Source organism: Protopterus annectens, chromosome 3.part1 (genome assembly GCF_019279795.1).
Source record: "Protopterus annectens isolate FY-2018-M chromosome 3.part1, PAN1.0, whole genome shotgun sequence".
Taxonomy (NCBI): domain Eukaryota; kingdom Metazoa; phylum Chordata; order Ceratodontiformes; family Protopteridae; genus Protopterus; species Protopterus annectens.
The window spans coordinates 1338768578-1338794859 of NC_056732.1; the positions used below are offsets into that span (position 1 = coordinate 1338768578).

The window sequence follows — 26282 nt, forward strand, 5'->3', positions numbered from 1 at the left end:
AAGCTTGGGGGAAGATATTATGTCCTATATGGTAATTAGAGCTGGAGGCAAGCTGGACTTTTGTTGTGGAGAAACAGGCACCATCCTGAAAAATTGAAGCCAGAAAATCTAATACAGCTGGAATCAGAGCTGTAAAGTGTCCCAGCTTTCTTTGTTCGGCCCAATATGAAAATCTCTTCCATTTACTCTTGTAAATTTTTCTGACATTTGAGATGAGGATAAAATCTGATGAACTGGAGAGGAAAGCCTGGACTGTCTAGCCATCATTGGAATTGGAGAAACCATGCTGTTAACTTGAGGCCTTGAATGTCCAGATGAATCCTTCCTGATGGGTGCGACAGTAAACCTGGACTGGGGTCCAGTGTCCAAGGCGGACATAGGAGATGAGACCATAGGATTGGGAACCACACCTGTTAAGGCCAGAAGAGGAAAAATGAAGATTACCTTACTCTTCAACCATTGTGCTTCCTGGAAAAATTTGGATATTAAGGGAAGGGATGGATAAGCATATAGGAGACTGGAAGGCCAAACGTGGACTACAGCATCTCTCAGCGACTCCCCCTGAGGTGGAATTAGGGCAAAGAACCTGCTGCACTTGTTGTTGAAGGAAGAGGCAAAACGGTTGCAGTAAGGTTGACACCGGTGATGAAAAAACATTTCCATCACTACAGGATTGAGAGACCACTTGTGCAGCATCAGGAAGGTTCTGCTGAGCTTGTCGGCTAAGACACTGGACTTCTGCAGAATGTGCATTGCTACAACAAAGCAGTTGGAGGAGACTGCGCACTGCCAGACTCTCATTGCTTCTCGGCAAAGGGGATAAGATCTGGTTCCTCTCTGTTTGTTGATGTACCAAACCACTGACATATTGGCTGTTGGGATAGCAATTGTACCTAGAGGGAGAGGGTTCTGAAAGGCCTGGAATGCCATTAAGACTGCACTCATCTCTAAGACACTGATATGCAAACTGGTCTCTTTTACGGACCACATATCCTGAACAGTCCATCCCAAGAAATGCCCCCCCCCCCCACTGGGAGGCATCTGTGGTCAGAGTAGCCTTCGGGGAGAGTAAAGATAAATGGGCAACCCTGATAAAGCTCTTTGGACTGGAGCCATCAAATAAGGAATCCTTACAGGCTTCTGAAATCTTTATATGATACTTCAAAGGTTGCTGAAGCATCGACCATTGTAATGACAGGGTCCATTAGACAATTCTCATGTGAAAGCCACCTTTGAACCCAGGGCATGAAGAACCAGTCTTGCAGCAGAAGAGGGATGGTCCAGAATCTGCCTGACATGCAATCTTAGGGAAAGAATTCTACTCTGAAGTAAGAATGCAAACTGTCTGACTATGTCCATGCGAGTGCCTATAATTCCTTGATTTCTTTGGCACTAAAATGAACTTTGAATTAATTCCAGATCCTGCTTGGTCTGGTGAGACCTTATGGATGACTCTCTTTTTTAGCAACTTTTGAATTTCTAAGGTTGCTAGCTCCCTCTAATTGGGTACAACATCAGGGAGACATCTCTTTTATGAGAGGTTTTATGAAAAAGGAATGAAGTATTGTCTGGATATGATCCTCTGCATCCAAGAATCTCTTGTGATGGCTGTCCAAATGTTTGGGTGCAAGGAAAAGTGCACCCTGACTGCCTCCAGAGAAATAAACAGTTGGGCAACTTTTCAAGAGCGCTGACAGGGCCTATATGAGAAAGAGGCTCAACACCCTTGGTTCTGTGGATCCTCTCAGCTGCAAGGATGATGTCTTCCATTATTATTTCCCTCTCTGTCTCTGGAAGAAAAATCCCCACGAGTCCTGAAGATGTCCTTGAGATTTTCGGAACCACATCTTACCACCACACTGATTCCTAGAGAAAGATCTTTGCAAAGTAGAGAAATAATTTCCAACAGAAGACAAGGTCTTTCCATCTTACTGACTGGGGGAAAGTGTGCCTAACGGTGGGCCCAGACAGGGAAGATCCATCAAAAGGAGCATTGATGAAAGAGGATTTAAAGGGCTCTGCAAAATCACACAATCTCATCCAAGTATGTCTCCTGATGGCTATGCTTGAACCAGCAGCCCGTGAGGAACCTTCAGCAGTGTGAGATATTAAACTCATGGATGTGTTGGATATGGATTGTAGGGTAGCCAATTGGGAGGAGAAAGTTTTCTCTTCCTGTGCTGACAGGGCCCCTTTGGGTAGACTTAGGGAGTTCCTTGAGCAAGTCCCTCTGTAATCTAGAAAAATGTGCCAGGTAGTTAAGCGACCTTAAGGCGAAAGTTGCCAAAGTGTAAACGTACTTTCTAAATCTGTCCAATGCCCTATATTATCTATTAGGAGGATGGACAGAGGAACTCTGTTCAGCTATCTCCTTTTTGGTGGCTGCCACCACAACCATGTCAGCTACTGGAATTCCCTTACTCCAAAACTGCCTGTGTTTGTGGGCTTCTAGAATCTTGTCTGGTTGGCGAAGAATAGGCTCCACAGTGTCCATTTCCTTCCATACCCGGTGTGAGACAAGGTATATAAGGTCATCAGGTCATCCGCTGGGAGGGGTAACCCAAGATGTAGACAGGCCAGAACCAAAGGCTTCCAGGAACACCGCTTCCTCTTGGAAAGGGCTTTAGGAGACCTAAACAGCTTTTTGGTGCAGGATCTCCAAAATGTCTCTGAAGGAGGCATCTTCAAGTGGGGACCTACGGGACCCTTCCCCCTCATCAAAATCAGTGTCCTTGGTCAAAGATTCTGAAGGGACTCTAAGTGCCTCCAGTTGCACATTCTCTTCTGGTGGACCTATTTAGTGGAATGTTCTGGAGAGGTATCAGAAGAGATGGGGAGTTCCTGAACAGGAAATGTCTGGAAGTTCCTACAGGCTGGCTGTCCCTGTGGAGAAGGGTGATGAGACTTAAAGCTCAAATCCGTTGGGGGAATGGGTACAGGAACCAAGGAAGTGAGAGTAGAAGATTCCCTGGGATGGGAGAAAACCTTCTCCACTACCTCAATGGCAATGTGTCCAGGAGAAGTAGAAACCAAATTCGTTGAAGCTCTTGGCTCAGCCATTTCTCCACCCCCCGATCTCCCCTCCAAGGTGAGATTCAGACCCAAGCTGTCCATCCCTTCGGCTCTTAGGGGAAGCAATGGCTCCAAAAACCATGGAGTTGAAGTCAACCCACTGGATTTGGTGCCTACACTTTAGCTCCAAGACTCATCCTGTCCAGTGGAGATGAACGCTGAATAGGTCAGGGAAAATGATGGTTCTGAAGAAAGTAGTATCCTTGGATCCGACACTTCAGCTCTCAGCCTATTCTGATCCGATGGCTGGAAACTATAGTTTGGACCAGAGAAGGAGTTACTATGTGATGTAAAGGTGGCTGAAGGCTCATGGATCTGATGGGAGAAGGAGCCAGCAACATCCCTATCTGGATTTGTGCTCTAAGGAATTTCCTCATCATCGTGTCCACATCCACCTTGGAAAGATTTCTGGAGGACCTGACTGAGGAAGTTGTGGAAGGAAGGACGACTTCTTGGGAGTTTCCTGTAAAAGTGGAGACGCAAGTCTAGGAGACAGAGGCTCCTGAGAAAATCTAGGATTCCGGATCAGAGGAGATTTAACTATAGAGATTGTTGAATCTGAAGGCATTGGATCCAACACTTTTTTGATTTTGGAGAGCGGCTCTGAACTCAGAGAAGGTGCAAGAGACCGTGTAGGAGAGTGCTTCCTGTGCTCCCTGGGCTCCAAATGACCTTTGCATTTTTTAAGGGGGTTGAGCCCCAGAAGTAGAAGCAGTAGTGGAGGAAGAAGCTGGCAAAAGGCCCTTCAAGACCAACTTATTCCATCTGTCACTAACTGCCCTCAAATTAAAGCCATCACCGATCTCGCAAGGCACCTGTAAAGGAGAAGGGCCTAAACAATATACGCACTCTTTGTGGGCATCAGAATTGGGTATCTGATGCCCACAGGAAGTGCATTTCTTAAATCTGGTAGGCTTGTCAGCCATACCGATGGAAACACAAGTCAACAGCAGTAAAGAAAAGAGAGAAACTCTAAAGTACTGTATACAAAAAACTTTTTTTTTTTTTTTTGGAAAAGAAAAAAGAAGGATTATCTACCAACAATGGTAGAAAGAATACCTCAAGAGGTACAGAAAGAAGGGCTAGTACCAACAATGGCACAAAAAATTACCTAAATGGCATCCACTAAAGTAAAGAGAAAGGAGAGGAAGGGCTTAATAGATACAAATAAGTAACAGAAAAAAAATTCTATTTTTACTCACAATAGCTAACAAGCCACTCTAAAGCTCGAGAGAATGCAATCCTGACCGAATCGTTAGACTGGCAAATGAGATCCGAGGTCATCTGGCAAGTAAGGGCCATTATGGATAAACGGAGGAGCTCAAGAGTCAGAGGCAAGGATCTAAACAGATTGGGTGAGTTAGATCCGAAAACTGGATCTGAGACCCATAAGCTGAGGTATGAATGAAAATGACATCAGATATTATTGATTGCAACATTAGGAAATGCAATCAGTTGTCATATTATATCAGCATTAATAAATAATGCTTCATTCTAATATATCTCTTAGAAACCACCATCTAAAATGAAACCATTATACCACACTAGGCCGATACTAAGATTATAAAAAGAAGTTATGTACTTACCATAATGTTTCATCTATGCTGTTCATTTTCATTCTTCCTAAACTGATGGGTTTGGATACGAGCCCTCGGATCTGACTCGATCGTTGTAAAAGCTTGTGGAAACCTTGAACTAAAATTGGCAAACATCTTCAATGAACTAGATTATCAAGTGGTAACAAGTACTTAATAGAAAGTATTGCATCCAGTATGGAGCCCTGAGAGACCTTCTAAAATGAGAGGGTAGGTGGAGGAGGAATTAAGCCAGACGCAACAAACTGCATGCACTCTCAAAGTAATCAACTACTGTACTGGAAAGTCCATGGCAGGTTTTCAGGCAATCCAGAACAATCAGATGGGTCAGCTGTGTCAAATGCAGTAGACATATCAAAATGCACAAGAACAGAAGACTACAGTTGGTCTTATGCAACTTAAAGATAATTGACTACTAGAGTGCTATGACAAGCTCAGAACCAGGTTTGAAATTGATCCCAGAAACAACTGGAATCTAAACTAGAACCTAGATGTTTACTCACTCCTTTCTCTACACCTTTCCCAACAAATAAAACATTAAAGACAATACAGTACCCAGGAACACCAGGGTCCAAAGTACAATTCTTGATGACTGGTGTAAATCAAAACCTCCTTTAAAACTAGTGGAATAAAATATGTCCTCGGTGAGGAATGAATAGTTGTAAAAATAAAAAGGCTTAGGGTCACTTTACAAGAGATTAATAACTTTGCAATAGTATGAAATGATATGTAGTGAGATATGAAACATATGTGTGGACCTTGCAAATGCAAAGTAATCAAATTCATCCTGTGTCCAGTTGGGCATATCTTTGCAATGAGTAAATGCAGTCCCAATATAAGTGCCTCCCCTCCAATGGAGTCTACCTTGTCTGCAAAGAACTGAAGCATGTGAAGTAAAAGTCTTCTGAGTAAAGAGGATGCACTGCTCATCTTGTCAAGCTCTTGGAAGAATGTAGCTGGCCAATTCTTTGAAGTAGAAAAATCCTTGTTTGGAAAATACTTCTTCTTATGGAGATCTCTGACTAATATCAAGGGTATATATAAGTCCAGTGCCACAATGCCCTCCAGAGTGTGGGTATACCTCCATTGGCATTGAAGAAGACTGGAGCTCAGTGTATTGTCATGGCTCCCTCACAGCAAAGAAGAAGTAGGGCATACAATTACAGGGGCAAACTGACCAAAAGCTGCACTTTGAAAGGAGCAGAAAGGCTAGGAGGTAAAAGAGCATTTGTGATGCCACTTAAATTCCTGAATTCAGTCAGAAAGAATAAGGTAGGGTAAACTGGGACTGAAATGCACCACGTTCTGATCAAACCAGGAAACTGATTACATCCCACTCCTGAGGTGACCACCCCAAGCTGAAATATCAAGTTCAAGTGAACATGCTTATGGGTTGCCTGAGCCAGTAGCCCGAACAAATCCAAAATCTTTCACTATAGCTGCAGTCTTAAACAAGATGCATAGAATCACTTGTAACCCAGATGTCTGTTGACTTGTCCACTGAAGCAAAAAATAAATCCACGAATTCATTAAAAAGGTCTTCACGCTACAGCCTGGACAATAAACAAGAAGAAACTTACAATGTATTCCTGCTCCCATGAAAAGCTTGAAGGCATTGGTGATTTTATATGAAATGTTGATAGAGTTCAGTTTTTATTTAAAATAAATTGCTAATGCCTCACCATCTCGATGTTGTTGCATCAAGTACAGTGAATGGCTGAAACTCCTGTAGGTACTAAAAGTGTTAGTTGAAGCCCAGAACGAAGAATGTGCCAAACCTCAGTCAAAAATTCAAGGTATGCCATGCAATAGTGGGCAATAGTTTTGGTCTTGTAGTGGACAGACTTTACACTGAAGTACAGCACTTTATATAGAACCAGGATCCAAAGCCCCATACTGCCAGTGATGTAACTGGAGCTCTCTGGGATATTGAACATACAGGTTTCATTAGTCCATGTTCAGTTTTCCACTAGGATATCAAGAGGAAACCTTAAATAGAAATGCAACCTCCCATCTGAAGTGAAAATGTGTATGTCTTGTCACTTTCCTGTACCTCATAAGCAAAAGTTAGAGTATCTAAACCTCTGGAGGTTTCTGAAAATGCACAAAAGGATGGCATAAGGGCAGGGGGCACTCATCACAGATGCACCCAGTTCATCCCATGTTAGGGACCAAGCATGACAAGCAAGTTAAAAATACAAAAAAAAAATGGTATAAGCAGTGTACCTGTTTCCACATACAGTAAGATGTGCAATCAAAATCTGTTATATTGTGTGCAAGTAAGCTACGAAATAACCAAACTGAGATAATGCTGGAAATGAACAGCAAAAGTTTAAAGTAAAATTGAAAAAAACTTACAAAACATGTACAGTAACAGCTCCATTCAAATGGCACTTGGGAGTGCTTCAGCATGACGGATGCAAAATAATGTAGATGGCTAACATAAGTGGAAGGATTATGGATGGTGCATGGGGCAGCCAAGCATACAGCTAGGAACTTGGGTAAGTCAGGTATCACATCCTCTATGGATGCGGGTGAAGTTTACAGTAGGTGAATGCTTGCTGGGCACTCTAGGTGACCTTGTAGTATTAAGATTGACCTTGCAGTATTAAGACAGGCATCCAATCCCATATAATATTTAGCACGTTGGAAGTATGTACAGGAGCCCTACTATGTCCTCCATGAGGAGAGGCAGTAAACTAAGTGTCCATGACATTGTGAATGGTCATACCATAGATTTTCACTCAGTGCACCAACTAGGAATAGGGAAGGTTGCCAGGGATCACAGTAGAGTTGGAAGTGTGCTACCCACTGCTGTAGTACTGTGCATATCTAGAAGCACAGAAGACAGAAAAACTGTCTCTAGAACACTGTGTGACAACTGTGAAAGTCTAGCTGCGATGGTGCAGCTTACACCCAGCTCCTTGCATGCCAAGGCAGACATTGGCAGAGAAGGTCAGGATGCAGCCATGTTTTCAGAAGTTCAGGCCAAAACAGAGGGGCTGTGGCTGACTAAGTTTGCCGATGACTGCAAATTAGGTGCAATCATTGAATCCTCAAACAATGTCAATATACTTCAAGAGTTACTTACACAGATCAATGATTGGTGCTAAAGCCATGGACTCAAACTCAGTACTAAAATATGCATCATCATCCCCTTTGGTAAAAACGATATTCCTGCAGACTATCATATAAATAATAGTACCCTAAGTAATAATAATACCCTAAGTAACAACTCAGTAGTGATAGACTTGGAAACGCAAGTTGACTGTAGCCTAAACTTTGACTACAATGTGTCTACCGTGGTAAGGAAGGCATTCTATATTGCACACCTCATTAGCAAAGGCATTGCTTCAAGAGCAAAAGAGGTCATAACATTCCTGTACTTGACAATCATCAGGGCAGTAATTGAATACAGTGCTCCCTTTGGTAAGTAAAAGACATGCTTCTGGAGCATTTCTCCCCGGGCCTCCGCTGAAAACAGGATCTGTGGAACCTAGTCGGACTAAATAAATAAAAATAAATAAAAAGTACCTTACCAGGCACCTGCAGCAACTTGAGAGACCTCAGAGATTTCTAACCAAGAAAATTCGGGGTCTCCAGCACATCATACATTGACAGACTGAAGTTACTGTCACTGTACTCAGTAGCATACAGACTTCTTAGAGGAGACTTGTGCCTGGCCTACAGAGCAATCTCATATTCATACCTAAAGGAAATGTTGCACATCCACAAGTCAAACGGGACAAGGGTCACCTGCTCCAGGGACCTTAACCTGGTCTGTGACATAAATAGGACCTGCTGGAGAGACAGATATGTCTCTCAGAGGTTGCCACTCCTTTGGAATAGGCTACCAACTTCATATTAAACAAAGCCCCTCTATGACCCTGTTTAAGCATAGCCTGTATGACTGGATGGGAAACCGTAAATTCCTGCCAGGGATTTCTCCTATGACCCTCCTAGATATGGGCAGTCGTTGCTAACTAAGATCGAGTTTAGGCAAGATCTTTTATACTGGATTTCTCTAGTATTATACTGGGTACACACGGCTAGGTTTATAAAGACCTTCAGGTCAACAGCCCAGTAACCACTTATGTTTGTCATGTGGGCCACCACTTTCCTTAGTAGCCAAGTCTGTTCCAGGTCCCAATAAACCTCCAAGTCACCCTGCATGTGCTGCAGTCAGTCACATAGCTCCTCATGCATGCATGTAGTACAAGCTATCCATGAAATGGTGTGAGTATCAGCTGTCTGTGCCTGGATCACTTACATACACATGCACTGATTGATGCCAAGGGTAACACCCAGCTAAATGAATGCCCTGGAGACATGGCAGTGATAGTTGCTAACATGATTCTCCCTTATGCTGGGTGCATGCACCTCGAAGACAGCAACAGTCTCTGCCACTATCTGAGTGACTCTTGTATCTTGTTTTGGGTTCACATGGAAAGGGTGTCCAGCACTAAACACAGGAGATGCTAGAAGTGTATCTTGCCCCTCCACCATCATGTCATTAGAGGTTGAGGGGAGAGTGCTTTCCAATGGCAGCATCCCTGAAAATGCCACTGTGTTACTGAAGGGAGTGTGCTCTCAAAATTTAGTGTCTCTGACGGTGTCACTGTGCCACTGGAATGTGCAGTGGACATGATGCCATCATCAGCAGCCATTGCTGACCTGCTGATATCAGGCATGCCCTGTCATACTGTGTTGAACCCTTCATCAGTGGAAACAAGGAATTCAGATAACATACCTGTGGTAATGGCAAAACATAGGAGACAATCCCACCTCCATGTGACAGACACACACACACACACACACACACACACACACACACACACACACACACGCTATATGGCAGTAGAGCACACAGCCAATAGGTACCTATGCACATTGTAGTGCAGGTTGTTGTTGCATCCCCAATGCACCTGGGAAACAGATATGTGGATGCCTTCATGTACAGCATTTACATGAGGGAGGTACTGGTTTATAGTACTGGCACATGTATCTACTAACTTGGCGCATCTCCTTTAAGACACCCGTGTGGATATAAGCAACCCAGATCCAACATCCATGCCACTGACAGGCATGAGGGTTCTATAATTTTCCCTGCACAGAGATACCAGAAAGTCCTGTCTTCATCAGACTCATTTGTGCTAAACGGCCCAACCCAAGTAGCCAACCTGGCTCTAGCAATTTTTTGTTTCTGGGTCCATGCATGTGGCATCACATCAGTTACCATGTAATGCACCTATAGTAGTATTCAACTATGGCTTCCCATAACATTCACATACCACCACACTTGCTCATGGAAGGCCTTGTCTACCTTGTCTTTCTCAATGATATGCCTAATGTGTGCTTGTGGCCTGTAATAGCACCTTTGTCTTTGGTGGGGTGAACTTTTCCAGCCATTGCCATTTCTTCATACTAAAGATAATATCTGTACATCAGTGGGAACACATGGATCACAGTGTGTCTGTGTGAATGGCCTCTGTCCCCATCAGTGTCCACAGCCCTAATTACCAGTATGCCGTCAACATTCAGATTGTGTGCCTCAGTGTGGCAGCACTGTTCAAGTTATCACAGTATATGACATGCAGTGTCACTGTGCTAACAGCATATGCCGAGACCTACGGAAGGTAGACCTCACAGCCTCTGTGACACATGTTAGAGTTTAAGTATTAGTGGTTGTCTGTAGCAGATCCTGTACTTCACTGGCCTGAACTTATTCCCTGCTCCTTGTACAGGTTTGTCACATCCACTGGTCACATTTTCATGTTCCAGCCACAGTGTCCCACATCACAGTATTACTACTTCTCCTGCCCTGTGCTACAGCTCTTGGTGGTGGCTCACCCCACAGCAGGACTGCAAGCAGCCCTACCCTGCATTCTGTATCCTGTCAGTATCTCTTGCACCGCACATCAGTCCTCTGTCATGCAGTTTTGTAGATTACTACACACACATCCACACACCTGATCACTATCCCCATTGTCTACAGGTGCCTTTGTGTGCCTGCTGCAGTCCTGTGGGACACTTCCACCAGTTATGTCTGCAGTCAGACTGCCTACTTATCAGCAGAGTCTGAAATCTACTATTTAAGAATTCCTACATTGCTCGTCACAACACAGTTTTCAGTACAACAGTCAGCATGTTTTTCATTAGAGTACAACGGGCCTCAGAGTGCAGTAAATGATGACAATGAGGTAATTTACTGCACTTTCTTTGGAAATGCAGCTATAATGAGATGCCTTATTAACCATGCTATGACACTCGGGTATGCCTGTTTCACAGCCATGTAGACTATGGATGCATGCATTGCCACTGTGACAGCTAACCACGTTATTGTTTGTTTACACTCTGCTAATTTTAAGCCTGACCATGCTATTGTTTAGTTGGATGTGCTACCATCAATATGCATCCTGTTGCCATGCTGCTTGTTGATGGAAATTCATCCTTATTAATCCAGTAATTTTTCACATAATAGAACTTTCTTTTCTAAAAATCTACTACTAGAAGAGAAATCTTTCTTGCCTTTTAGGTTACAGCTTTATTTCTTATACCATACATTCTTGCTAGTATTCTCAAGCAGCAATTTACTGTCTCTTCCTTCAACTCTTTCTATAAAAAACTGCTGAAACCTCCTTTTGCATGTCTGACTGTTTCCCTTTTTGCTGTCCTTAATTTCATGACACGCTAATATTAAAATGGGCGGCGCAGTGGTGCAGTGGTTAACGCTGTCGCCTCACAACAAGAGGTTCTCTGGTTCAATTCTCGGCTGGGGTGCCCTCTGTGCGGAGTTTACATGTTCTCCCTGCATTCAACGTAGGTTTCTTCTGGGTACTCTGGTTTCCTCCCACATTCTAAAGACATGTGTCTGGAGCATTTCTTCCTGGGCCTCTTCTGAAAATAGGCTCTGTGGAGCCTAGTCAGACTTTCCCAGTCAACAAATGTTAAATAAATAAAAAAATAAATAAATAAAATAAAAAAAATTATTATTTTTGACTTTAAAGTATTCTACCAAGTGTTAAATTTCTATAAACAGTCTTTGCTCTTGGTGATCTAAAACCAGGTGGTAAGAGCATGCCAAGATAGATAGGGTCACAGTTAGCAAGCAGGTGAGGATTAAGGGAAGGTGAACCTGTGAGAATATTAGATAAAAAAATCACTTCAGCTATTTAAGGATTTTTTGACAGGCCTAGAGTGACCAGCAATCCAGCATGGGAGTGTAGTTTAATCAGGAGAATATCAAAGGCAGAAGTGGAGGATTTGTCTGCATGACATGGCAGGAAATGAATGTAAGGTTTGATTTTCAGGAGAAGGGCAGTTACTAGAGGGTGTTACGGGAATGGACAGAAATGGGTCAGACCGTACCTCTTCACTCATATTTGACTTACTGTGGAAGGGATGCACCCCAGGTAAAGCTCAATTCCAAAAGGATGGTATAGTCTGAGGAAAACTGGTTCATAGTTGGGAGTATGACTCTGATTACCATAGGCACTTGGCTGACTAACTATATTATTTTTGGGGTGAGTTGTTAAATCTGGAATGTTAGTATACTGATGGCAAGTTTGAAGTTTAATGGCATCCAGAAATGTTTGGCAGTTAACACAAATAACTAAAGACATGAAACTAAAGGCTTGTATATAAAAAGAAGCTACCATAATAAGGGTTTTATAAGAGAAAGGGTGTTATTGGTAGTTGCAAGTGAAAAGAACAAAAAAAGCAGACTGTCTGCTTTATTTCACACAAAGGAGGAGTTTGGACAGCTCCCAGGTTCTCAAAATTCATTGTAGGATGGATGCCTTCATACAATATGGATGGCACTAGTTGCATCTGTTGTGGTATTAGGTATGTGACTGAAAAAAGAAGTTATGTACTCACCATAACATTCCATCTGAGTAGGTAACTTCCAGCAATATGAAGACAAGATGATCAATTTCAACAATTGGCTTAAGTATTGGTGTCATTCAAAGGGGATCCAATGCCTGTCAGCCCGGGATGACATGCTCGACAAGCCACGATGCTTCGCTAGGGACGACTTGCACCTGTCACCCCTGGGCTTTCGGATATTGGCAAAGGCTCTTGCTACCCCCATAGTGCCTTTTTTAGGCAAGGTTCAAAAGACAAACCCACCTCTATAGGTATCACAAGGGATAAGAAATTAAGAGTAATGCTACTCAACGCCAGAAGTCTAAACCTCAAGATGCACTTTCGAAACTCTCCTTAGCATGGAGAACATCGATATCTGTGCAGTAACAGAAACCTGGTTCAAGGCTCTCGAGAGCACCCCAGCACTACCAGGTTATACATCATACCATGCTTTTCGGCCCCAAAACTTGGACCGAACCACAAAAGGAGGGGGAGTATCAATATTTGTCAAAGATACCCACACCTCCAGGTTGGTGGCACAGCACGAAGCATCAGAGACTATCCATGTGCAACTAACAGTGGGTAAAACTGCCTTCCAGTTTATAGCCTGCTACAGACCACCCTCCCAAACCCAGGAACCCCACTCGGCCATCCTGAGAACACTGGAAAATATGAAGGTCTCTCCAAACACCATTATACTGGGCGACTTCAACTACACAAACATAGACTGGGAGCATTACTGTAGCTCCAACACCCTAGCCCAAAGGTTCCTAGAATTTATAAACTCAAATGCTATGGAACAACTTGTTACCACTCCCACAAGAGGGGAAAACATACTGGACCTGATCATCACCAACATGGGGACTCTATGCTCCAGACCAGAAGTGTATCCCTCACTGGTAAGATCAGACCATAAACTAATCTCACTGGATATTCACATCCCGACCCCACCCCCTGCCCAGAAAACCACAGTGAAAAACTTCTCTAAAGCAAATTTCACACTCCTCAAAACCGAGGTGGAATCCTTCAAAGCCCCGGGCCTGTGGAAAATACCGCCCAGACCGCAGAATCCTTTATAAACGCATTCTATGAACACCTTCAGGAATGCATGGATCATGCAATCCCAAATAAAACCAAGACCCAATCCTCCAAAGGCAGACGTCCTGTCTGGTGGACCCCAGCCATAAACAAACTATACAATAGAAGGAGGAAGCTACTACATGATAGAGCAAAATCCCAAAAAGGGAAGGCATCTCTGATCAGTATTAGCAAAAACTACGGGCACTCTTAAAATCGTCTAAGGCCAGCTTCGAGAGAAAAACTGCACAAGACGCTAAGGATAATCACAAGACTTTCTTTAATTATGTTAGGAACCTGGGTGGGAATTCCCAGATATGCTCAGAATTAGTCCAAAATGACAAAAAATACACCGAACCCACAGACATTGCCAACATCCTAGCTGACAGGTTCAGCGCAAACTTCTAACCCCCCCCCCAACCAAAAGGGCAAATATCTATCCCAGCAGAGTGCTGCCCCCCTGACATCTCAGATGCTCAGGTAAGAGCTGCCCTCTCCAAAGCAAAAACACAGCATCAATGGGACCAGACAGTGTCCCGGGCTGCGTCCTACATGAACTCCAAGAAGAGCTAAACCCAAACATAAAGCTACTGTTCAATCTCAGCCTTACTACAGTATATGTACCCAAAGAGTGGCGGACAGCAACAGTGGTCCCTCTCCACAAAGGTGGTGCCTCAACAGATCCTGGAAATAAGCCTGACTAGCTTGGTCTGCAAAGCTATGGAAAGGATCATCATGGACCTCATAAATAAAGATATTGGGGACCTACAGACACTGGATCCTACCCAGTTCGGCTTTGTTAAGGGCAGAACCTGCCTCTTAAACCTGGTCGATTTCATTGAAACAGTCACCAAGGCCATTGACGAGGGGAAGGTGGTCCACACAGCCTACCTGGACCTCACAAAAGCCTTCGATACAATACCCCACTCGGGCATTATAGATAAGCTCACCAGCTTAAATATAAACCCCTATGTCACTAGATGGGTTGCAAACTGGCTCAAGGACAGAACCCACATGGTTAGAATTGCTAGAGCCATGTCAGACTCCAAACCAGTTACAAGTGGCATAGCAAAATTAATTTAAAATGGGTGGCGAAAGCCATACACACTCTGGCTAGGCTTATAAATGCCCTAGGACAAGAATTTTGTCATCAACGGAAGAGGAGGATAAGCATAAAGAAGACCGGATGGCCTGGGGGAATTAGAGCGAAAAACTCGCTGCACTTTGCGTTCGAAGGCAATGCGAACAGATCGCAGCAAGGTTGACCCCATCTGAGGAAGATCTGTTTCGCTACTAAGTGGTTCAGAGACCACTCGTAAGGTGAGAGGATAGTTCGACTCAGCTTGTCCGCTAGAATGTTTGACCGACCCGGTATATGCGTTGCTATGAGAAAGCAGTTGGTGGATATCGCCCATTCCCACACTCTCATGGCCTCTTGGGAAAGTGGATAAGATCTGGTTCCCCCCTGCTTGTTGATGTACCAGACCACTGACATGTTGTCTGTTTGAATTGCAATAGCCCCTAGAGGAAGAAGGGCATGGAGAGCCTGCAACTCTAGAAGCACCGCCCTCATCTTCAGAACAGTGATATGCAGAAAGGTCTCTGTGTGAGTCCACGTGCCTTGGAAGGTTCTGCCCATGCAATGCCCCCCCCACCTAAGGCGGGACGCGTCCGTGGTCACTGTGACTTGGGGTGGGGACATGGAGAAGGGGCGCCCTTCCCGGAGGTCCCTGGAATGGAGCCACCAAAGTAGAGATTCCCTGCAAACCCGGCTGAGGGGGATAGGGGAAGACAAGGGATGTCGTAGGATGGACCACTGGACCTGTAAGGTCCATTGAAGAATTCTCATATTCAAAAGTGCGAGCGGACAGGTTGATGGCTGCTGCCATGGACCCCAGAGCCCTCAGGACTAATTCTGCTGGAGGGGCCGAGGACTGTAGAAGAGCCAAAATGTGGAGGTTTAGGCTACGGAGTCTGTCCGTCGTCAGAAAGACTTTGGACTGAATTGCGTCTATCCTGGCCCCTATGAAATCCAAGATCTGAGTAGGCTGAAGCGTAGATTTCTTGTGGTTGATTGTGATCCCTAGATGGTGGGCGAGATGTAGGAAATAGTCCCTGGCTGAACATAGTAGATGCCTGGTGGGGGCAGCTAGGAGCCAGTCGTCCAGGTAAGGAAAAACCTGTATTCCCTGTAGCCTCAGGTGGGCCGCTACAACTGCCATGACCTTGGTGAACACCCTGGGGGCTGTGGTGAGACTGAAGGGTAGGACCCTGAACTGATAATGGCTGGCTCCCAGCCGAAAGCGGAGAAACCTCCTGGATCGCCTGTCCATTAGAATGTGGTAGTATGCATCCTTGAGGTCTATGGAGCACATCCAGTCGTTCTCCTGTAAAAGTGGGAGAATGGATTGAATGGTGACCATCCGGAACTTTTCTTTGGCGACTGACAGGCTCAGTGTGGATAGGTCGAGAATTGGCCGTAAGTCCCCTGTCTTTTTTGGCACCAAAAAGAACCTGGAGTGAAAGCCTGATCCGGACTGACCTGGGGGGACGTGCTGGATGGCTCTTTTTCTTAGTAGCTCCTTTATTTCGAAGGCTGCTACCTCCCTCTGATTGGGTGGGACATCGGGGAGGCGCCCCGATCAGGGAGGAGAACTTAGGAATGGAATTGAGTAACCTCTGGATATGATTCAGAGCACCCAGCGATCTGTCGTAATGGACTCCCAATGTGCTAGATGCTCCGAGAAAGCCCCCCCCCCCGACTGCCTCCAGAGAGGAAAAGTTGGGCAACCCCTCAGGGTTGCTGCGTGGGTCAATCGGAAAAAGGTTCCCTAGACCCGAAATTCTTCGCCCCCCTGCCTCTGGGCCGGCGTCCACCCTGTCCTCCTCTGCCTCTGAAGGACGAGGGATCCGGAGCGAAACGGGATTGTTGGGATTTCCGGAACCACGTCTTCTTCTGTCCTCTTTGGTTCCTGGAGAAGGACCTCTGAGGATTCCGACGGCAGACATCTTCCCGCCCTTCTCGCTCTAGAGTAGCTATCGTGGATGGTTTTGCCGAAAAGCATAGAACCATCAAAAGGGCGTTCATGAACGATGCCTTGAAGGGTTACGCAAAGTCGCAGAGACGGAGCCAGGCCTGTATTCGTAAGACAATGCCTGCTCCACTGGCTCTAGCCGCTCCCTCCATGGCAAGGGAGAGAAGTCGCATAGAGGTGTTTGTGATAGACTTAAGAGTGGCCATTCGAGCCGAGAAGGTCCATTTGTCCTCGGCCGACATGGACTCTGGGGGTGACCCAGGGTACGCTTTGATTAGGTCCCGCTGGAGTCGAATTACATGTGCCATATAGTTCAGCGACCTTACAGAGAAGGTCACTGAAGCGAACATCCGCTTTCCGAGGCAGTCCATCATCCGAGACTCCTTGTCTGGAGGATGTACCGAGGAACTCTCCTGTGCCAATTCCTTCTTGGTGGCAGCCGCCACCACCATGGCATCTACTGGGGCACCCTTGCTCCAAACTGTCCTGTCTATGGGGGGGCTAAGGATCCTGTCCGGTCTCTTGGGTATTGGCTCCACAATGTCCAGCTCCTTCCATGCCCTGGTAGTTATGAGGTCCACCAGGGGATTGGCGGGAGGGGACACCCAAGAGGTAGATGGGCCTGCATCAAACGCCTCCAGAAACACAGACTCATCTGAGGAAGGCTTTTGGGCTGACCACCCCCCTCTAATACGAAGCATTTCCATAATGTCTCCAAAGAAGACGTCCTCGGGGGGGGGGGTGACCAGGGGGAACCCTCCCCCTCCTCCAAGTCCGTGTCTTCTGTGAGGGACTCAGGTGAGTCCAAGTGCCTCCTCTTACACTTTCGTTTGTGAGGGACCTCCTCAGGGGGGCTGTCCGAGGAGGGCTCACCAACAATGTCCTATTCCTCTACAGGAACCATCTGGGACATAGGTGCAGGCTGTCCCTGGGGCCGGATGATGGAAGACAGGCTCGTCTGAGAGGGAATGGCGGGTGGATCAGTAGCAAGAACCTGGGGCCTCGAATGGACCCTCTCCACGATGTCGAATGCTGAGGGTGAGCTGCTCTCCCTAGGATCAGAAAGCAGCCCCCTCGGATCCGACGTGTGGATCGGCGCCGGAGATGACCTGATCGGATCCGAAAGGACAGTGCGCTCCGACCTCAACGGAGCCGAAGGTACACTGAGCCCTCTGGATTCGACGCTCAGCTCATGGCCCCGAAAGCTCGGATCCGAAAAAGGATCCGACAAACTCAAAGGTGCAGTCAGTGCCGAAGTAGGAATCACTGTCAGCGCCAACATAACCCCGGCTCCGAAGCTACCCGGATCCGAAAGCTCCGAACCCCGATAGCGGGTCGGAGAAGGAGCAATGGGGGTGAAAAATGGGGTCGAGCTCTCCCCCCGGAGGGGGGGGGGGGGGGAGGCAAGAGCACTCCCATCTGCAGCTGGGCCGGAAGAAATCGACGCATCATCTGGTCCATGTTCGCGTCGGATAAACTTCTGGTTGACCTGGATGAGGCTGCCGAGGCTGGCCGGGAAGGCCGCCTAGACAACCTCAAAGGTGACCGGGTCTCCGCCTCCAGCTCCGGGGAGAAGCGCGGAGAACGAAGCCGGGAGGGAGAAGACCCGGAGACCTTAAGGGGGAGGAGGCGAGCTGCTTAGACGGCGGGGCCGAGGGGACTGAATCGACCCGCCTCTTGTGGCTACGATGCTTGTCCCTATCACGCTCCTTGTCTTTCTTGTCCTTTTTTCTGGTGTCCCTTTCCTCCTGAGCTGAAGAGGGAGTTTGAATCCTGGCCAGGGGAACGGGAACGGTCGGTGGAGCAGCCGCGGCTGGCGCCACAGAGGGGGAGGAGGATGAAGCCGAATCAGGGGGCAAAAGGCCCGCAAGGATTAGCTTGGTTCTCCTATCCCTCGAAGACCTGGGGTTGAAGGCTGCACAGATAGTGCAGCCCGACGAAAGGTGGTCCACGCCCAGGCAAATAACGCACCAAATGTGGCCATCTGCTGGGGACAGCTTATGGCCACACTCGGAGCATTTAGAAAAAATTGCTTTTGGGCCTTCAGACATTTTCAAAAAGAACAGGCCCACACGCACACACAGACAGAAGGGGTGAGGGGAAAGTAATATCTAAACTAAAGCTAACACAAAAAAACTACCAAAAAATGGTTTAAGGGAAGAAAGGTACCACACACACCAAGTCTGAAGAGATTTTTTAAAGGAAAAAAAGTTTGAATAACTTTCCAACTCACAAACCCAATGCTAGGAGCTTGTTCTCAGATGCTTCAAGAAGGCGCGGCAAACGAGATCTGAGGACATTATGGAGAAAAACAAAAGAAAGATGCAGAGACAATCCTGACGATTAGTGGTGAGATGGAAAAGAAAATATGCAGAAAAAGTAAAAGAAGGCAAAAATGGAGTAGCAGAAAAGAAGGCATAAGAAAATGAAAAATGGAAGTACGTGGTAAGGATTCATAGTAAAGAAGACAAAGAAATGGACAGGCATGAAGTGTGGGACAATTTAATAGTTCCTTTGGGTGCAGTAAAAGCATTTTTTTCTGATTAACAAAGAGACATTTTGTGACATTATATTTGCTACTGTTTTTCAATGGAAAATTTTCTTGGAGAATATGAAAATAAGAGACTTTAACACATGGAATCCTTATCTGATAAAAGCATTTAACAGGGAAAAAAGAAAAGATTCATGTACAATTTCAAACAGAGGTAAAAACTGAGACTTTGGAAGGACATTTGAAAGCTTTATGTAAAGAAGTACTGGACACTGCAAAGGTTTATGACAAAAAGGGTTTATGGACTGGTGGCTAAAAAACATACATATACCAAACATGGCAAATGTGGGGGAGAACAGGGATGTTGTAAAATACTGGGGACAATCCCAACAAATACTTGTGGAAAACATTTGATAAGTAACTGTGACAAAAGAAATTTCATATGTGAGGGGGGAATGGGACATGATACAAAAAATGTGAATTGAAATGTTATAAATGTAACAGAATTGGCCATTTATGGATGAATTGCAAAAATTAAAATATGTGAAAGGAAAAAGAAAAAAAGAAGAAAATGAACAAAGAAAAGAAATGTTAGTAGTAGAAATAGAAGAAAAAAATTAGATAAAAAAGAATAGAGAGGACATAGAAGAAGGTTCTGAGATGTGATGAAGATGACAAATAGGGAGGTAGTAAAAGGGAAAACAAGAATTCAATTGGTAAAAGGGTAAAAGCCAGAAAAAGCAAATTTAAATGGATAAATACAAAAAAAAAGGGAAATCAATGAAAAATAATATATACAGCTAAAGATTGGGGCTTGGTATAATGTTTAAGGTGTTCGACTCACAGACACAAGACACAGTTTGTGATTCTCAACTGTGGGAAGGAAATTGGTTAGGCTTAGAATGGCTTATTAAGAAAGCTAGTCTAGTAATTAGCTTTGAATTAATGAAACCATGAATCTAAGGAAAAGGGAAAATGAAAATTTTAGATTGCATTCTGTAAATGTGAATAATAATAATATAGTAAGAACAGGAATTTGGGAGTGATGTAATACATGTGATGTAGATGTAGTTATATTAGACGACAAAATATTTTTAACAAACGAAGAAAGATTACAAACAAACTAGGGGGAGGAAAGATAATCTGTAATTTGGGAAATGAGAGATGTTCTGAAATAGCCATATTCTGTAGAAATACAGTGAAGATAAACTACTGTAGATTTAAAATGGAAAGAACAAGTATATGGACTATAACATTATATGCATATACTAATTGCAAAGAAAGGGAAAGCTTATTTCATCAGATTTTAGACTGTAGTGATAAAATAAGTTATGTACTTACCATAACATAACATTCCATCTGTGTTGTCCATTTTCATTCTTCCTCAACTGTTGGGCTCAGCTCCAAATCGGCCACTACTTTAGCTCGTGGCCACCAAAAACTCTAAAGCTCCTCCCTCACCCATAATGCACCAACCCCTAACATACCCCAGATCTTGTCTGCTGTTTTCCAAAAGTAGGGCATACTATTACATATTCCTTACAGAAAAAACTATATCTGCAGCTCAACATGAGGGATAGTGGTGTCCTTATATACTCTTGTTCTTCCAGAAATCACTTGTGAAAAATGTTAGGGTTTGTGTGTCTGTGTGTGTGTGGGGAGGGGGGGGCTGACAAAGACTGAAAATGGGCAACAAAGATGGAAAGTTATGGTAAGTACATCATTTTTTTATCTGATGTTGTCAATTTTATTGTATCCTCAACTGTTGAGATAGAGTCCTCAGCTACCAAAATTCCCAGGTGGACTCTAAGGAAGGATATTCCTGAGCACAGTTGAGCCAAAGGCTGCTCTTCCCCTTGAGACCAGATCCAGTTTGAAATGAGTAATAAAGGTATGAGGATTGTTCAAGTTGCAGCTGCACATATGTCATCCATGGAAGCTCTAGAGAGAAACACTGAAGAAGTTACCATGGACCTAGTTGAATGTGCTCTTAAAGGTCTTGGTAAGGATAGACCCAATTTGTTGTAGATAAATGACATGCAATCAGTCAGCCATCTGGCTAAAGTTACCTTTGCAACTGATTTGCTCAATTTAGAATCTGCAAAGGAAACAAATAATTGAACTGTCTTCCTAAATTCTTTTATTCTATGTAAGTAAAAACGTAATTGTCTGTAGACATCTAATAAACGCAACGTGTGTTCACTTTGTTTCTAAATTTAGGAAAGAAGACTGACAGATTAATGGACTGGTTAATATTGAATTCTGACACCACCTTAGGAAGGAAAGGAGTGTTGGTATGTAATGATACTCTATCCTTATGAAAAATCAAGTAGGGAGGTTTAGAGGACAATGGTTGAAGTTCTGAAATTCTTCTAGTGGAGGTAATGGTCACTAGAAAAATAGTTTTCCAGGTCAGGAATTTAAGGTCACAATTTAAGATCACATTTTGCTGCTAGTTCAAAGGGGGAATGAATTACAGCCTGCAATACCAGATTTAAATCCCATGGTTAAATAAGATCTTTATAGTGAAGTCTCAGTAGGAGAGTGCCTCTCAAAAAAGCTTTAAAGCTTAGTGGAAGACAAGGAAGAATTCTCAAACCCAATATGAAAGTTGGGGATTGCTGCTAACTGAACTCTAACTGCTGAGGAGCTAGCTCCTTCATTAGAAATTGTTCCCAAAAACTCAACAACACTTTGTATGGGAGCTGAAAAAGAGTCAATGTGTTTCTGATGTGCACAAAAACAAACCTTCTCCATTTACTTCTGTAAAGTTTTCTTGTAGAAACCTTATGGGAAGATGCATGCAGATGAGAGACATGGGAAGAGAGCACTGGTTGTCTAGCTATTAACAGAATTGGAGAATCTCCTCTGTTAGCTTGAGGTTTAAGATATCTGGAAGGATCATGTCTGTCAGGTGAGACAGGATGTCTGAATTGGATCCAGAATCCAAGGTGGGTAACGTAAATGAGGCCAAATGAAGGTGAACCAAATCTGCCAAGATCAGTAAGGTGCAATGAGGATGACTTTGCTCTTCAACCAGCCAGCTTTCTGCAGAACGTTGGGAATTAGGGGAGTTGGTGGGTAAGCAATGAGGAGACTGGGGGGCCATTTGTGGAGTACAGCATCCCTTGGTGATTCCCCTGATTGGGGGGGGGGCGGGGATCAGGGCAAAAAAGCTGCTGCACTTGTTGTTTAGGGGAGAAGCAAAAAGATCACTGCAAGGCTGGCTGTACTGATGGAAAATAATTTCTGTCACTTTCATGTTGACAGACCACTCATGAGGTAGCAGAATAGACCTGTCCAATTTGTCTGCTATTATGCTGGACTTCCAAGGAATGTGCGTTGCTATCAGAAAGCGGGTGGAAGAGATCGTCCACTACCATACTCTGAGGGCTTCTCAACACAAGAGGTAAGACCTGGTTCTGCCTTGTTTGTTGATGTACTAGACTACTGACATGTCTGTCTGAAACACAACTATCCTGAAAGGGAGAAAGTCTTGGAAAGCCTGCAAATCTAAGAGCACTGCTCTCATTTCCAAGACATTCATATGCATATTGGCCTCTTCAGGGGACCAAGTGCCCTGACAGTCTTCCCCAAGAAGTGCCCCCTCCCAATCTGGGAAGCATCTGTGGTCACTACAGCCTTGGGGTGAGGAAGAATGAAAGGGTGGCCTTGTAGAATCCACCACCAAAGGTATCTTTTGCATGCTTGAGCGATTCTTATTTGGAATGTGTGTTGATAAAGAATCGACCATTGTGTTGCTAACATCTATTGAAGAATTCTCATATGAAATCTTGTTACAGCAACTAAAATGATGGCAGCTAACATTGACCCCAAAGCTTGAAGAATCAAACTGGCTGAAACTGTGTTAATGTGAATTATTTTATTGACCTGGAATCAGATAATTTGCACTCTTGAAAGAGGAAGAGAAGCTGTCAATGAAACCGTGTTGAAAACTGCTCCCATGAAGTCCAGTGTTTGAGACTGTTGTAACTAAGATTTATTATAATTTATGGTTGTGCCGAGATGGGAGCAAGTCTGGAGTGCATGCTCTCTTGTTATTATTAGTAGATGCCTGGTCGGGGTGGCAATGAGCCAGTCGTCTAGGTATGGAAACATTCAGAATCCCTGCTATCTCATATGAGCTGCTACCACTGCCATGCATTTAATGAACACCTTGAGGGTTGTGGTGAGGCCAAAGGGCAGTGCTCTGAACTGGTAGTGACTGGTTCCCAGTCGGAAGAATAAATACCTTCTGGATTGTCTGTGCATTTTTATGTCGCAGACCTTCAGGATGCATACTATCAAGCACATTCAGTCGTCCTTGCCTAAAAAAAGGCAGAATGGACTGAAACGTGACCATCTGAAAATTTGTGTGTCGAACTGCTTTGTTCAAGTTGCTGAGATCCAAAACTGGTCTCCAGTCCCGTTTTCTTTGGCACTAATAAGAATATTGAGTAAGTTCAGAAGTCTATTTGGTCTGGTGGAACCTCTTGGATGACTTTTTCTAGCAACTTTTGTATTTCTAGTGCTGCTTTCCTCTGATTGGGTGGAACATCAGGAAATTTGTGTAGAGATGGAGATGAAAGGGAAAAGGGAATTATATTACTTCTGGAAATGATCCTCTGCACCCATGTATCTTTTGTGATGTCTATCCTTGCACCAGAGAGGGCCTGGCTAATCGACCCCCAACTGTCACCAGAGGAGGACAATCAGACCTCCTTTCAGGAGTGCTGGTAGGGTCTATCGGAAAAGGAATCTCTGGACTCTTGGTTCTGCACACCTCCTCTGCCACATGGCCTTCGTCATTCATTCGAGTTCCTCCCTCTGCCCCTGGGGCAACTATCTTCATTTGGCTCTTGGAAAGGACCCTGGGACTTCTTGAACCACATTTTCCGACCTCCTTGTTGATTCCTAGAGAAGGATCTTTGAGGAATCAAAAAATGTATGCCCACTGCAGACAGGGTCGTTCCATCTTTTTCACACCTGGAGTGTGTCTTTAACTTTAAGACCAGACAACTGCAGTCAAATGGTACATTGAAGATCAAGGACTTGAAGGGCACTGCAAAATCCCACAAGGGCATCCAGGCATACCTGCTAATGGAAATGCCTGAACCTGCTGCCTTTGCGGCACCTTCAGCTGCATGCGAGATGAGCCTTATGGACGAATTAGAAATAGACTGTAGGGCAGCCAACTGTGAGGACACAGAAGTCTGAGTCTCAGCAGTAGTGGTCCCAGAAAAGGATTTCAACAGTTCCTTTGCAGTGTCATAGGTTCATAGGTAGGTACTAGGCTATCGGCCCAAGGGCCTATGTAAGCCTAGCCAGCAAGGTTCCATAGCTTACGCCACCCAAGAAAGTTATTTTCCTGTGCCACTGTCCAGCAGAGAGACAGAAGTGATCCCCGGGGTGTATTTCCCATTTCCCATCCACTCATCAAGATTTTTCTTGAAGAGTGCTAATGAAGAACTTTGCTTGACATAGATGGGTAGCTTGTTCCAGAGTATAGGAAGTCTCTGGGACAGGAATCTATCCCTCCAACGTGTCCTGTTTATTGTGGTGACAAGATTTAGGTCCCTAGAGCGTGTAGCTCGGAGGGATTGGGATTTCTTTAGGTGTAGCATGTCCAACAGCTCTGGGTTTGACATAGCTTTATATGTTAGGCAGAGATCATCTCGGAGTAGGCGATATGCTACGGAGTAAAGCTGGAGTTTTTTGAGGCGGTCAGTGTAGGGCATTTGTTTGAGGTCAGTAATCCTCTTTGTGAGGCACTTCTGTGGCCTTTCCAGCTGCTGCAGATGCCTTGTGAGGTACATTCCAAAAGGGGCGTTGCACTCTATAATGGGTCTAATGAGTGACGAGTAGAGGGGAACAATGACCTCTTTTTTCCTGGATGAGAACCCTTTTATGATGAGGTGTGCCACGTAGAAGGACTTCCTGACTACTGTGGTGATGTGACTATCAAAGAAGAGACAACTGTCCACCTGGGTCCCAAGGTCTCATCACACATACGGTGTTAATCAGATTGCTGCCTATGTGGTAGTTCATGGGTACAGAGTTTTTACCAAAGGGGATGACACTGCACTTTTTGGCATTGAGCTTGAGGCCATGGCTCTGACACCAGGCATCTGTCTCAGTGAGGCCCTTCTGTAGGATGTCCACATCATTTGGGGACTTGACTATGGCTCCTAGTTTGCAGTCATCTGCGAACTTTGTTAGCCAGAGGCCTTCTGTGTTAGCCTGTACTTCAGAGAAGTAGATACCAAACAGGAGAGGTCCCAGGACGGAACCCTGTGGTACTCCACTTGTCACTGCTTTGAGGTCAGATTTGGAGTCTGCACCTTTTACAGTGTGGGTTCTGTCAGTGAGCCAGTTGGCAACCCATCTTGTGACGTAGGGATTTATACCTAGTTTAGCGAGTTTAGCTATAATTCCAGAATGGGGGATGGTGTCGAAAGCCTTGGCGAGGTCAAGATAGGCTGTATGAACCACCTTACCCTGATCAACGGCTTTGGTGACTGCCTCAAAGAATTCGATCAGGTTCAGGAGGCATGATCTGCCTTTCACAAACCCAAACTGGGTGGGATCCAGAGTTTGGGGGTTACCAATGTCTTTGTTTATGAGTTCCATGATGATACGTTCCATGACCTTGCAGACCAGGCTCGTCAGGCTAATAGGTCGATAGTTCTCCATATCAGTGGTGGCTCCCCCTTTGTGGAGTAGGATAACTGTTGCTGTGCGCCATTCAGTGGGCACAAAGCCTGATGCGAGGCTATTATTGAACATGGTGCTTAAGTGGGGAGCTAGTTCGTTCTGAAGTTCGTGTAAAACGCAGCCTGGGATGTTGTCTGGTCCCATGGATGCTGTGTTTTTGGCTTTAGAGAGTGCAGCTTTTACCTGCGTAGTTGTGATTACAGGGACTCTGCATTCTTCTTGTATAGATATGGGCCCTTTAGGGGGTGAGAGGGGGGTAAAGTTAGCACTGAATCGATCTGCAAGGATGTTGGCAATATCAGTTGGTTCTGTAATTTTCGTGCTTCACCTGAACTTCGCTGCAACTCAGAGCAGATCTGGGTGTTGCCATCTAGATTCTTGACATAGCTATAGAATGCTTTGTGGTTGTCCTTGGATTTAGTGGAGATTTTG

The 26282-nt window shown here is 44.8% G+C and overlaps 1 protein-coding gene across 1 annotated transcript in view; it reads right to left on the bottom strand.

Annotated features, from left to right (window-relative positions):
- Positions 1-26282, bottom strand: part of MYBL1 (MYB proto-oncogene like 1) — a 1413299-nt gene that overhangs the window by 218785 nt on the left and 1168232 nt on the right. The gene's annotated exons all lie outside the window — the stretch shown is intronic.